Source organism: Artemia franciscana, chromosome 9 (genome assembly GCF_032884065.1).
Source record: "Artemia franciscana chromosome 9, ASM3288406v1, whole genome shotgun sequence".
Taxonomy (NCBI): domain Eukaryota; kingdom Metazoa; phylum Arthropoda; class Branchiopoda; order Anostraca; family Artemiidae; genus Artemia; species Artemia franciscana.
This window is the reverse complement of record NC_088871.1, coordinates 45,631,455-45,643,468: the sequence shown is the minus strand read 5'-3', so window position 1 is coordinate 45,643,468 and position 12,014 is coordinate 45,631,455. Positions and strand designations below refer to the sequence as shown.

The window sequence follows — 12,014 nt, the reverse complement described above, 5'->3', positions numbered from 1 at the left end:
CTTGACTCTTTTATGCTACTGGAAATATTCGACATTTTTTTACGTATTGGGCATTTTAAAAATGCTTTCACCACCTGTTCCATCAATCAGTATTTTAGATCTAAACAAACAAAATAAATGATTTTTTTATGAAGCCTGTGTTTCTCATTTTATCAATGTACTAGCGTTGAAATTGTCTCTTTTTCTGATATTTTTTTTTCGTCAGGAAAGCTTTATGAGTCTACTGCTCTTCAGGGGTACCCCCCGGGCCACACACAGTGTCTCCATATGGCATTAGGGGAACACCTTACAGATATGTAGGGTACCTCCAGAGGAGGCACGGATCAAGGGAATCGTGTCCCTGGGGGTGTATAATAGAAACTGGGACATCCTCACCTAGGACCATAAATACATGTGGAGGAGGAAGAACGCCCCTCAAATGTACACTCAACAGGGCCCACCGCCATGTCACCACATCCCGATAGTTACAAACCTTTTCTCAGTAATGGGTTAAATTGCATGGTGACGCAGAACACCATCGTGGGAAGATCCTTTATAGGAGGACAACTGTGGCAGAGTATGAGATCTGGATCTATGGCCAACAGCCTCTGCAAATGGCTGCCTCGACCCTCTCGAGGTACATGCAAGGCTGGGTACCTTGCGGCCAACTTTACTCCTCCTGTGGAGTGGCCTCCTATTAAGGAAATTATACCCTAGTAAACAACACAGCATTCGCAAGGGATTTTGATTGATGGATAGTTCTTCTGGGTTTGGTCTGTTTTGACAGGGGTCTGTTTTGGGCTGAAAAACCTTTTCCTAACTAATTTATCTATTACTGATTGCCACCCCGTAGTTGCATAGTATTTATATATATATATATATATATATATATATATATATATATATATATATATATATATATATATATATATATATAATGAATCGAAGGTAATAGGTTTGGTAATATCTGTGAAGGATTTCGAAACTTGTTGATAGAAGAGCATCGCCAAGTGCTGAAAATCATGGTGTGACCAAGGTGGGCCCAGGACTTCACAAAGACTCCATTCATACTGGAAGTTCCAGGACTTCTCGCTGTTCAGTTCTAAGTCGGCTTAAGCACTTCGGTGTAGACTTGATAAAATATATTGATCCCTGTCCTGCACTGGTAGCCGGGATCATTGCTTTTCCTGTGGCCAAAATGATTTTAGTGACTCAAAGAGAATGAAAATTGAAATTTGTAATGTTACAATGTTGAAAATGACTATCGTTTTTATATTTTGACTGACGAAATAAGATGATTTGAACTAGGCTTATTAGGAGTATCAGAAACTTATATCCCAGGGATAGTAAGTACGAAATTAGACAATATAGAATTTGTTTACACAGGCAGGAAAGATGGGGTACATACACAGAGAGTAGGGCTCATGATGAATAAGGAAGCTGCTAAGTCTTGTTTAGGCTGGGAAGGTATTAATAGTAGAATACTAGCTGCTTATTTTATGACTAAAAATTTCAGGGTGTCAGTTATATTAGAATATGCCACTGTTGAACCGACTGACGAAAATGCTTGTGACTCAGATGAAATTTGCTTACAATTACAGGAACAAATACACAAAGTCCTAGGTGGTGTTTATACTAGGAGATTTGGACGCCCATATCGGTAGAAATAGGGATAGATAGTATACTAGCCGAAGTAAATTTGTTGTAGGAAAAGAGAAAAGTAATGGCTACAGATTTTTGCAATTTTGTAGGTATAACAATCTACTTACGACCAATACACTATTTGGTCATAAAATGGTCCACAAGTTGACTTGGTAATCACGTGATAGTAAGACAGTAAACCTTATTGATTATGCTATAGTAAACCGAAGACTGGCAGGATCAGTACAAGATACTAGGGTATACAGGAGTGCTGTTATTGATGTTAAAAGTAAAGATCATCATCTAGTAGTGTCTAGGGTTAACTTAAAGCTGAAATTTCGGAAAAGTAACAACCACCTAGGAAGTTATGATGTTGATACACTCTAGGATGCGAATTTGAGAGAAACTTTCCAAGAGTAGTTGAACACCAAACTTTAAAATTTTAAAATTTGACAATGTGGAAGATAGTTGGAATAATTTTAGAAAATCAATCTGTGTAGTTGCTGATGGTGTCTTTGGGAAAAAAGTTAAGACCGCAGCTAGGAATATTAGTGTAAAAGCCTTATTTTTAATAGAGAGAAGGAGTTTGTACAAGAATTATCTGAGTGACAGATCATATGAAAAAAGCTATGTAAAGAAAGCGGAGAAAGCATTCAAATATGAGCAAAGGAGATGTGAAGTTGAGGCCGTGGATAAAATTGCCGAGGATCTGGAATATGCAGCTACACGGTATAATCGTAAAATATTGTACTGGCATATTAATAGATTGAGAGGGAGTAGTCAATTTAGACTTGTCCCAGTTAAAGATAGGAATGGGGCCACAATTAGTGATAAGGAAAGAGTTAGAGAGTGAAGGGTGGAACACTTTGAGAATGTGTTAGATCGAGGTACAATTGCAGGAAAAGCTATAGAGGAAAACGAAAAAGTTTGTGATACCTTCGATGTTAAGGAAGATTTGTTTTTTGAGAAAGAATTAACGACAGTACTAAAATAATTAAAAAATAATAAGGCTCCATGTGCTGATAGTATTGTAAATGAGTTTCTAAAATATGGTGGCTCTGAGGTCAGAAATAAATTACTGAAGATTATGAATGTGATCCTGAATTTATGGACTACTCTCTTGGCCTCTTTAGTGGATTCAACGCAGTTTTTCAATCTGAGCTTCTACATCTTCATTCCCTAAGGGCAAGTGTCAGTAAACTTGTAAATGATGTTGCTTCTAACTTCATGGAACTAGACTACATTCGCAGTGTTGGTTTGTTTACCAAACTGAATCCTTATTTTAAATATAGGGACAAAGGGAAAGCTGGGGTAAAGTAAGGATTCTCAAGGAAATGCGGGGTAAAGTAAGGATTTTCAATGAAAGTTTGATTTTTTCAAACAAAAGGCTGGAAAACTCATCATTGCAATATATTTTAGTGAAAAAGATCGAAGACTTCGTGTTGAAGTATTGGACATGGTTAAGCGTAGTGATGGATCAGCTGAGGGTCTGACTAACTGCATCAAACAAGTCGTTGAAATAAGCTCGATTCCCTGGCAAAATATTGTTGGATTTTGTGCAGATACTACTAACGTCATGTTTGGAGCCAGTAAATCTGCTTCAGCGCTAATGAAACCCAGGGTGCCTCATATCTTGAATGTGAAACGCTCGTGCCATCTTATTCACTAATGTTCATCCTATGCATGCTTGTCGCTTCCCAAGACACTAGAAGACTTGGCACGAAATATCATGCCCACTTTTCTAGGAGTGCTTCCAGGTGAGATAAGTATGCCGAATTTCAGAAGTTCTTTGGATGCAAAGTACTCCCAATTCTTCCACCAGGATAGACCCAAAGGTTGTTCCTTCAGGCCTGCATAAAGAGGCTTATTGAGCGCCGGATTACTCCTACTTATTATTTCATAGAAGCCACGTTTGACGGCCCAACTATAACCAATGACCTTATCTTGTCAACATTACAAAGCAAGTTGACAAAGCCATACCTTGAATTTATGGACTACTCTCTTGGCCTCTCTAATGAATTCAATACAGTTTTTCAATCTGAGCTTCCACTTCTTCATTCCCTTAAGGCAAGCGGTGAATGATATTGCGTCTAACTTCATGGAATTAGACTATATTTGCAGTGTTGGTTTTTTTATCGAATAAATCCTTAACTTTCAAGTGAGTACCTGCCTTTAAACCAGACATATATGGGAATAGCTGCAACCGATTCAATGCAAGAGCTTGTAGATGCTCAAGAGCCAAGAAATAATATTGATCTCTTTTACCGGTCTTGTCAAAACTATTATGTAGTCCCAATCAAGCAGATTCAAAATCGTTTCAAGTTTGAAGACAAAATTTATGACAGTTTGGCATTGATTGAAGCAAAGAGTGTAAGAAATTTGAAGCCAAAAGTCTCTAAGGCCACTATTTGCGAGATTTCCTGTTCTAAAGGAAAATTGTTGCGTCCGAAAAACGGACATAGAATGGAGATCTCATGCAATGACTGATGTCACTGACCCTCATTTTGGATATGCACAAGATAAAGAACTGTCAGTTGAGCAGCAATAGATGAAGATATTTAGTCTGAAGACTCGCAGTGGTGAAATCAAGTACCCAGAAATGCATAAGTGCATATAACTGATCTTTTCATTACCTTTTAATAATGTACCAGCTGAGCGTTTGTTTAGTTTCCTGATATTAATCAAAACAGACATCCGAAATCGATTCGAGAACGTTACACTAATCTCACTTATTCCAGTCAGTTATTGATTGTAAAACAAAGATAAAACTTCATCAACTGTCAGCAAACCAAAAACTGTCACTGGCTTTTAGACAAAAGCAAACACTACGCACGAAAAAGTGCTGGAGACGACACTTACTTGAACTTTTTATATGTTCTCAGTAGTATGAAAAATTTTATGCGTATCATTGTTTGAAGTAAAAAATGAAGCTTTGATGCTATGCTACGTTTTTCGTGTAAATTGTATGGAAATGTAGGCAAAATATCTTTTTTTCTAGGGACAAAAATAAGGAGAAATCAGACGTAAAGACAAGGAATTCTAGAGAAAATAGGGAAAATTAAAAACGAAAAGTGGAATCCCTGCTCACAACTCTACTTTTTAAAACAATAAAAAAATATAAAAGTCCAGGGCATAAAAATTCAATCACAGTCACGAATATCATGTATCTGACCGAGTAATCGCTGTTCCAATTGCATATGCGGAAACCAAGGTCCAAGATTCAAGCACATATTGGCTATAAATAATCCCCATTTTTTTTAATTGTCCAATGGGATTTCCACTTATCGGGGTTTAACCCCTAAAAGACAACAACAAATACTCATCTGGCCATGTGTCACTTGAAACGGCACGAATAACTACGACAATAACAACATTTTTCACATGTATAATAGCCCATATTATTGCTTTAATGCCATGTGAGGTTCTGACAAGGAAGAGGCTGAGGCTTCGGGTCTGTTTCTAATTTTACAGGCAAATACACCTTCAGCAATTATTTCAGAGCTGGCTAGCCTAATACAATTTATATGGCCAGAATCGCATTTTAATGCTGATTTTCAATATACAAGTTTCATCAAGATCAGTTATACCATCAAAAATTACGAGCCTCAGAAAATTTGACTCATTTTAGAAAATAGGGGGAAACACTCCCTAAAAGTCACATAATCTTAACGAAAATCACACCATTAGATTCAGCGTATCAGAGAACCCTTATTGTAGAAGTTTCAAGTTCCTATCTACAAAAATGTGGAATTTCGCATTTTTTGCCAAAAGACAGATCACCGATGCGTGTTTATTTGTTGTTGTTTTTTCCCCAGGGGTGATCTTATCGATTCAGTGGTCCTAGAATCTTGCGAGAGGGCTCATTCTAACGGAAGTTAAAAGTTCTAGTGCCCTTTTTAAGTGACCAAAAAATGGAGGGCACCTAGGCCCCCTCCCACGCTTATTTTTTCCCCAAAGTCACCAGATCAAAATTCTGAGATAGCCATTTTATTCACCATAGTCAAAAAACCTAATAACTACGTCTTTAGGGACGACTTACTCCTACGCAGTCCCATTGGGAGGGGTTGCAAGTTGAAAACTTTGACCTGTGTTTACATATAGTAATAGTTACTGGAATGTGTACAGACGTTTTCAGGGAGATTTTTTTGGTTTAGGGGAGAGAGTTGATGGGAAGGGGAGGGGGTTACGTGGGAGGATATTTCCATGGAGAGACTTCTCATGGGAGAAGAGAATTTCAATGAAGGGGGCACAGGATTTTCTAGCCTTATTTGAAAAATAAAATAAAAAAATAAATATGAAAAAAATTTTCTTCTGAAAGTAAGGAGCAGCATTAAAACTTAAAACGAACAAAAACTATTACGCATATGAGGGGTTTACCTCCTCGTTATACCTCAGCCTTTACGCTAAAGTATTTTTAGTAATTTCAACTATTTATTCTATGGCCTTTGTGATTCAGAGGTCATTCTTAAGGAATTGGGACACAATCTAAGCTTTAGTGTAAAGAGCGAGGTATTGACGAGGGGTGAAACCCTCAAATACGCAATAAAAACATACGAATATGGAAGTTCGTTACGTAAGTTACGTATATTTTTTACCAATGAAAACGTTTGTAAAAAAGTTCTAGTTGCTTTTTTAAGTAATCAAAAACTTGGAGGGCAACTAGGCCTCCTCCTTTGCTTCTTTTTTCTTAAAATCCTCCGATTAATTTTAATTAATTAATATGCCAATTTCGTTTTAATTATTTATGTGCGGAGAGCCAAGATCAAAACATACATTAATTCTAAAACGTCCAGAAATTAAATATAAAAAAAACAAGTTTTTGTAACGGAAAGTAAAGAGCGACATTAAAACTTAAAACGAACAGAAATTACTCCGTATATGAAAGGGGCTTTTCCTCCTCAACGCCCCGCTCTTTACGCTAAAGTTTCTTAATGTTTAAAAAGTAGAGTTAAGAGAAAGGGTCAAACTTTAGCGTAAAGAGCGAGGGGTTCAGGAGGAAAAGCCCCTTTCATATACGGAGTAATTTCTGTTCATTTTAAGTTTTAATGTCGCTCCTTACTTTCCATTACAGAAACTTTGTTTTTTTTTATATTTAATATTACTAAGGGTTCATAGTTAAGCATTAGAGAAGTCATTGTTAAATAACATGTGCTTATGTATATATAGCTTTTTGCTACTTATTCTTCTCTGGTTATATAATGCTTGATATGGTATAAGCCACGAGAAGGACCTGTAGACCTATAGAAGAAAACCTGTAAAAAAAGACGATTCTTTGTAATTTTTACATAATAATTATAGCTAACACATTCTACATGCTGCCCTGCTCTACTTTATCCCCAACCCTCCTAATATGGAAATCTATAGCTGAAATTACATATTTCCTTTTGATTCTGCCAATCAATCCCTCAACCCTAGTACCTGTTAATTGAAGCAACTGTGGCAAAACAAGTAAAAGGTGGCAGAAAACATTGGAAATATATAATTTGGGATATATATTTGCTAATTAGGCATGTTAGGGGTAAATTTTTTGTTGTTCATATTTTGACTTACAAATAAAGTGAATATACCACTTGATGCCTTTTTGTATGTTCTTTACAAATATAATAATTGCTTATATTGCTAGTTCAAGTTTAAGAACTTTTTGACCTTACTTAACCTAACAAATTTTGGCAGTGAAAAACATACATTATTTTGTCAAAAATGACCAATAACACATACTTTAATTGAAAATTTGGCATCAAAGAAGAAGAAAAACAGCATAATATTGTAAAATCTATAAATCCAACTTAATTGTGGAAAATCAGTGCTCATAGATTATACAACATTTAAAAATGGATTAAAAATGAAACAGTTTGAGACCAATGTTTTAAGCTTTTTTATACCCAAAAATTATTTGGGTATATTTTGGTCATTCTCAAGAGCTCAAAAACTTGCAATTGAAGCACTTATTATGTTTGTAAAGAACATAAAAAAGGCATAAAGGGGTATGTTCACTGTATTTGTAAATCAAAAATATGAAAAACAAAAATTTTACCAATTATTAGTATAGCTGCATGATTTTCCCCTTGGTATGTAGGCTAAGTGGAAGGTCACTTATACCTGATCCTGTCCCTACAGTTTTTACTTGGTTGAAAAAAAATCCAAAGAAAGTTCCCATTGAAAAGGAAAGAGACCAAAAGTGAGATTGAATTTGTCATAGCTTGGAGGTTTGCCCCTTCAGTCTGTTTAAAGAAAACAGATTCATAATTGAAGCTTTGTTCATTTCAATCTTAGGGATGATCTGCATTTGTTACACTTCATTAAATGGATTTAAGGGGATACTTTTATTTATTTATCTTGTTTGTTTTCTACATGATTTTTTAATCTTTAAATTGATATACATTTCTTACAAATTAATTAGTCATACCACAGTTCCATTTGCAAGTTTTGACCTACTTCATAACCTTGGTCTCAAAATTGCATATAAATTTATTGAAGCTGGGAAACATAGAACTCCTCTCTGTTTAAAGGAAAATGGATGGACATACGTAGGTTTTAATACACTAAAGTCCTAGGGCCATGGCAATTAAAACAAAACAATGAAGATTAACTTTTAAATGCTTGACATTACATAAATATAACATTCACAAAATTTTACTTTTGTGCTCAGTTGCCAACCTGAGCAATTGCCCTAAATTTTTAAACCTTGCAAAACATTCACCAGCCACCTCTTATGACCTACACTCTTGTCTGTACATCAACAATTCATTGAAAAGGAAGGACCACCTTACTGGCATTTCTTCCTTTGTACTTATATTTAATGGGTTTAAAAGAAAGCTTCTATGGCTAAGTCAGAAGCCCAGTGAAGGACCACATGGTCCTTTAGCCAAGAAGTGCAATAGAAAGCTAGGGGCCAGTCATCCATTGCTTTTGCATACTGCTTACTGACCCCAGATTTTTCTAGGTAACCTGTTAAGTTTGGGCCAATTCCAGCTGAACTTACAGAGTCACATCACTGACCTTTGTCCCAAACCAAATAAACTGCTAATGCCAGGAATTAAACATGTGCCCTTTGGATAAAGGATTCTCAACCTAGAGTGCCAGCCACTTAGGAAGGAACACAAATGTCACCAGAGAACAAAAATTATTTGGAAAAAGAAAATATTGAATAAAAACCAACTCAAGTCATAGTTGCTCCCATTTTTCACTGCTGTCCCACAAACATTATGTCATTAATTGTCCCACAACAATATTTTATTAAGACAAATAAATTTTAAGACATGTATCAACAAAACTTCATCAGGGATTGTATTTACTTAAGACACAATCAGCAATATGAATGCTTAGTTTTGTGATATTCTAGTCTTGATGTAATAAAAAAGAGAAATTATATGTTCTATTTGTTTTCCACCAGCCCATTTGAGAAAAATAATTTTTTGACAACAATATACCCATGGTTGGTTCAGAATCTCTCTAAAATGCTTTAAACAGAAGGAATTTTAAAAACAATTATACTGACCAGCAAGAAGAATATTAACATAACTCCCTAAACTTGGCACTTTTTAAGACAATGTTTAGCAAAGCAAATGCAAAACTTTAATGGTGTCCTATGTCATCTAAAAAAACCTCATTAAAATGTGTTAGATGTATTTTGATATAAGATGCCTCAAAGACTTTTAGTTGAATGTATGAAATGAAGGGCCAGGTATTCCTTTACATGGAGATCAGCACCGCCGGTAGGGACTGTAAAGTCTAATGCCGTATCCTTTACCTTTTTTTTTTTTTTATACAACATGTAAAAAGAAAAACAGTTCAAATTTTTTCACAAAAGAAGACGCTTGATGTAAGAAAATAAATGTATTTTTAATAGAAAGCAACTGACATCAATGAAATCAAATAAAACAAAAATTCATGGAGAATAAATAATATAAGCCATATATTTAACCTATAATGAGGTGGCATAAAAGATTATTTCTAAAATTAGAAAAAAACAGTGTTATGGCTTAAAGTTCTGCTCAATCACTAAGAATTGTCTTTTCAGAACTTAGGCTAGAGAAAAAGAAACTGATAACCAAAAAATAAGGCACCTAAAAATATCAGGACCCTCTAGAGGGAAAAGAAGTAGAAGTAGGAACTTCAAAATACCTTCCTGGGACATTCTTTAGCCTGTAGACACATCCCTGAAAGTTTCATTTTCCTAGCCTAACCTCTTTCAAAGATGGCCAAAAGTAGCTAAAGTATAATTTTACCCCTATTTTACCTTAAAAATTCAGTTTAAATAGCAATCTCAACAAATATAGATTATATAAAAGGCTATAGGTATTGGCCTAATCATTCTAATTTTTTTTTCAACTAAAAATTATAGAATGGTTTAGAAACTAGGCCTGTTTAATATAGTAATATTTGACTAATTCACCAATGTGATAGCTGCCTTCCTAAGAACCAACCTTTTTAATAAACCAAAAACTTTTCTTCCGACTCTTTATGAAGCTTAGCCTATGCAAGACGGGCCTAGAACACCAAAAACTCTTTAGATCCTAAGGAATATGCATAAGATTACTTACAGGTCACTGAAAAGCTCAGATTATTTCCACTATTTAAGGTTTCCTTGTCTTTTCTCTAGACTTAACGATTTCACATGTTTATCCATTTAAAAAAACATATAATATTGACGTCACATGTCCTTAATAATCTTTTTTTTCGGGGTTAGAAAGTGCAAGCCCACGGACAAGTAATCTTAGCGTCCGAGAAGGTAATCCGAGTCACCTCTGACGTGCGTCGCATAAAGCACTTGGATTAGTCAGATAAGTAATCGGACAAGTAAAAGAACACGGGGATTAATCGTCAGATAACTTCTAAGCTTGAATTTATTGCTTGTGTTTGATATACAATCAAAAGAGTACAAGTATGTAAGTTATTTCGTTAAAGTTCTTGACCATAATACCTTAGAAAGTGGATAAGCTATGTAAAAGAAAACTGTTAGAAATGGATCAAGAGTGTGGACTAAGCTAGTTCTATGTAGGCTAGGCCTATTTATCCAGGATGGTCCTTTAAGGTATCTACTTTTTAAAAAGCAGTGACATTCTAGTTTAGTGACTTTTGGCTATATCAGAAAGGGGTTAGGTTAGGAAAATAAAAACTTTTGGGGATGGGTCTTCAGGCTAAAGTATATCCCAGGAAGGTATTTTAAAGTACCCACCTCCACTCCTTCTCCCTCTAGAGAGCCCTGAAATTTACCTGCATGACAGGTCTATACCTATTTAAATTTTGACTAAATAACATTTTACCTTAGTTTTCAGTTACCAGTTGCTTTTTCTCTGCCTTGAGTTTTGGAAATGCAATTCCTATTATTTGAGTAGAATTCTGAGGCATATCAGTGTTTTTTTTTCAAAATTTAGGAAATATATTTGCATATCCTTAAAACCTTATAAATTGGGATTGACCAAAATTGTGAAGCCAAAAACAATTTTGTTGTATTTCATTTAAGCAGAAGATCTATTTGGCAAGGTTTCATTTTTATAACACACACATTTTTAAAGGTCATCAAAGGTCAGGATCCTCTAGAGAGAGGGGAAATAGAGGTAGGTACTTCAAAATACCTTCCTAGGATATACTTTAGCCTATAGACCCATCCCTGAAGGCTTCATTTTTGAAACCCAACCCCTTTCTGAGATAGCCAAAAGTCACCAACTAGAATTTTATCCAAAAAGCTATGATAGGCTATTTAAATGAGCTTGCTCAAAGTTAGGGTTATAAGCCTAAGAGCCCAGCTATACCTAAGGAAACTTGTTAAGAAAACAATTCTTACTTCATAGCCTAAAATGCAAAATCATTCCATTCAACACATTTTTAGGGGTGAACCTTTATCTTCACTTCTTTCCATATTTTCTTAGTTTTTGTAAGAAATTCATGAAGTTCTTATAACCTAAATATTAACAGAGTAGGATATAGGTAATTGTTTAGTTTCATCACAAGCTGTCTAAACTGGAAAATAGTTTCCATACTATAGCACTTAGAAATGCTAATTCTAGGAGCCTATCCATTTCTGGTTGACCCCCCCCCTCCTCTATGGGACAAACTAAAAATGTGTAAAGTGGGCTTGCTAACAGATAATATTACCTAGGCTATAGAGCAAAGTGTATTAGTCCATGAGCCCTGTAGGAAGCAGGGCAAGGTCTGTATTCTATATTTATTTTTTATAAATACAGAATACAGACCTTGCCCTGGTGCCTGCAGTGATAGTGCTCTATAGGTAATAGTGCTCTATAGGTAATAGGTGCCTGCAGTGCTCTATAGGTAATGTTACCTGTAAGCAAAATCAGATGTTTTTTTTTGTTCACAAGCAGCTGGCTAGTTTAAACTCAAAAGTGAAAGCAAACCATCTTGGATATGAACATTAATGGGTGCATGAGTTA

The 12,014-nt window shown here is 35.3% G+C and overlaps 1 protein-coding gene across 4 annotated transcripts in view; it reads left to right on the top strand.

Moving 5' to 3' along the window:
• Positions 1-12,014, top strand: part of LOC136031472 (gamma-secretase subunit Aph-1-like) — an 82,741-nt gene that overhangs the window by 31,513 nt on the left and 39,214 nt on the right. Inside the window, exon 1 of one of the 4 annotated variants that reach the window (XM_065711099.1) lies at positions 10,366-10,504. The exons of 2 other annotated variants lie outside the window; for them this stretch is intronic. The gene's annotated coding sequence lies outside the window, so the exon portion shown is untranslated. Of the gene's footprint in view, positions 1-10,365; positions 10,509-12,014 lie in introns of those variants that run through there. One more of the 4 variants, XM_065711098.1, reaches the window with a different exon arrangement.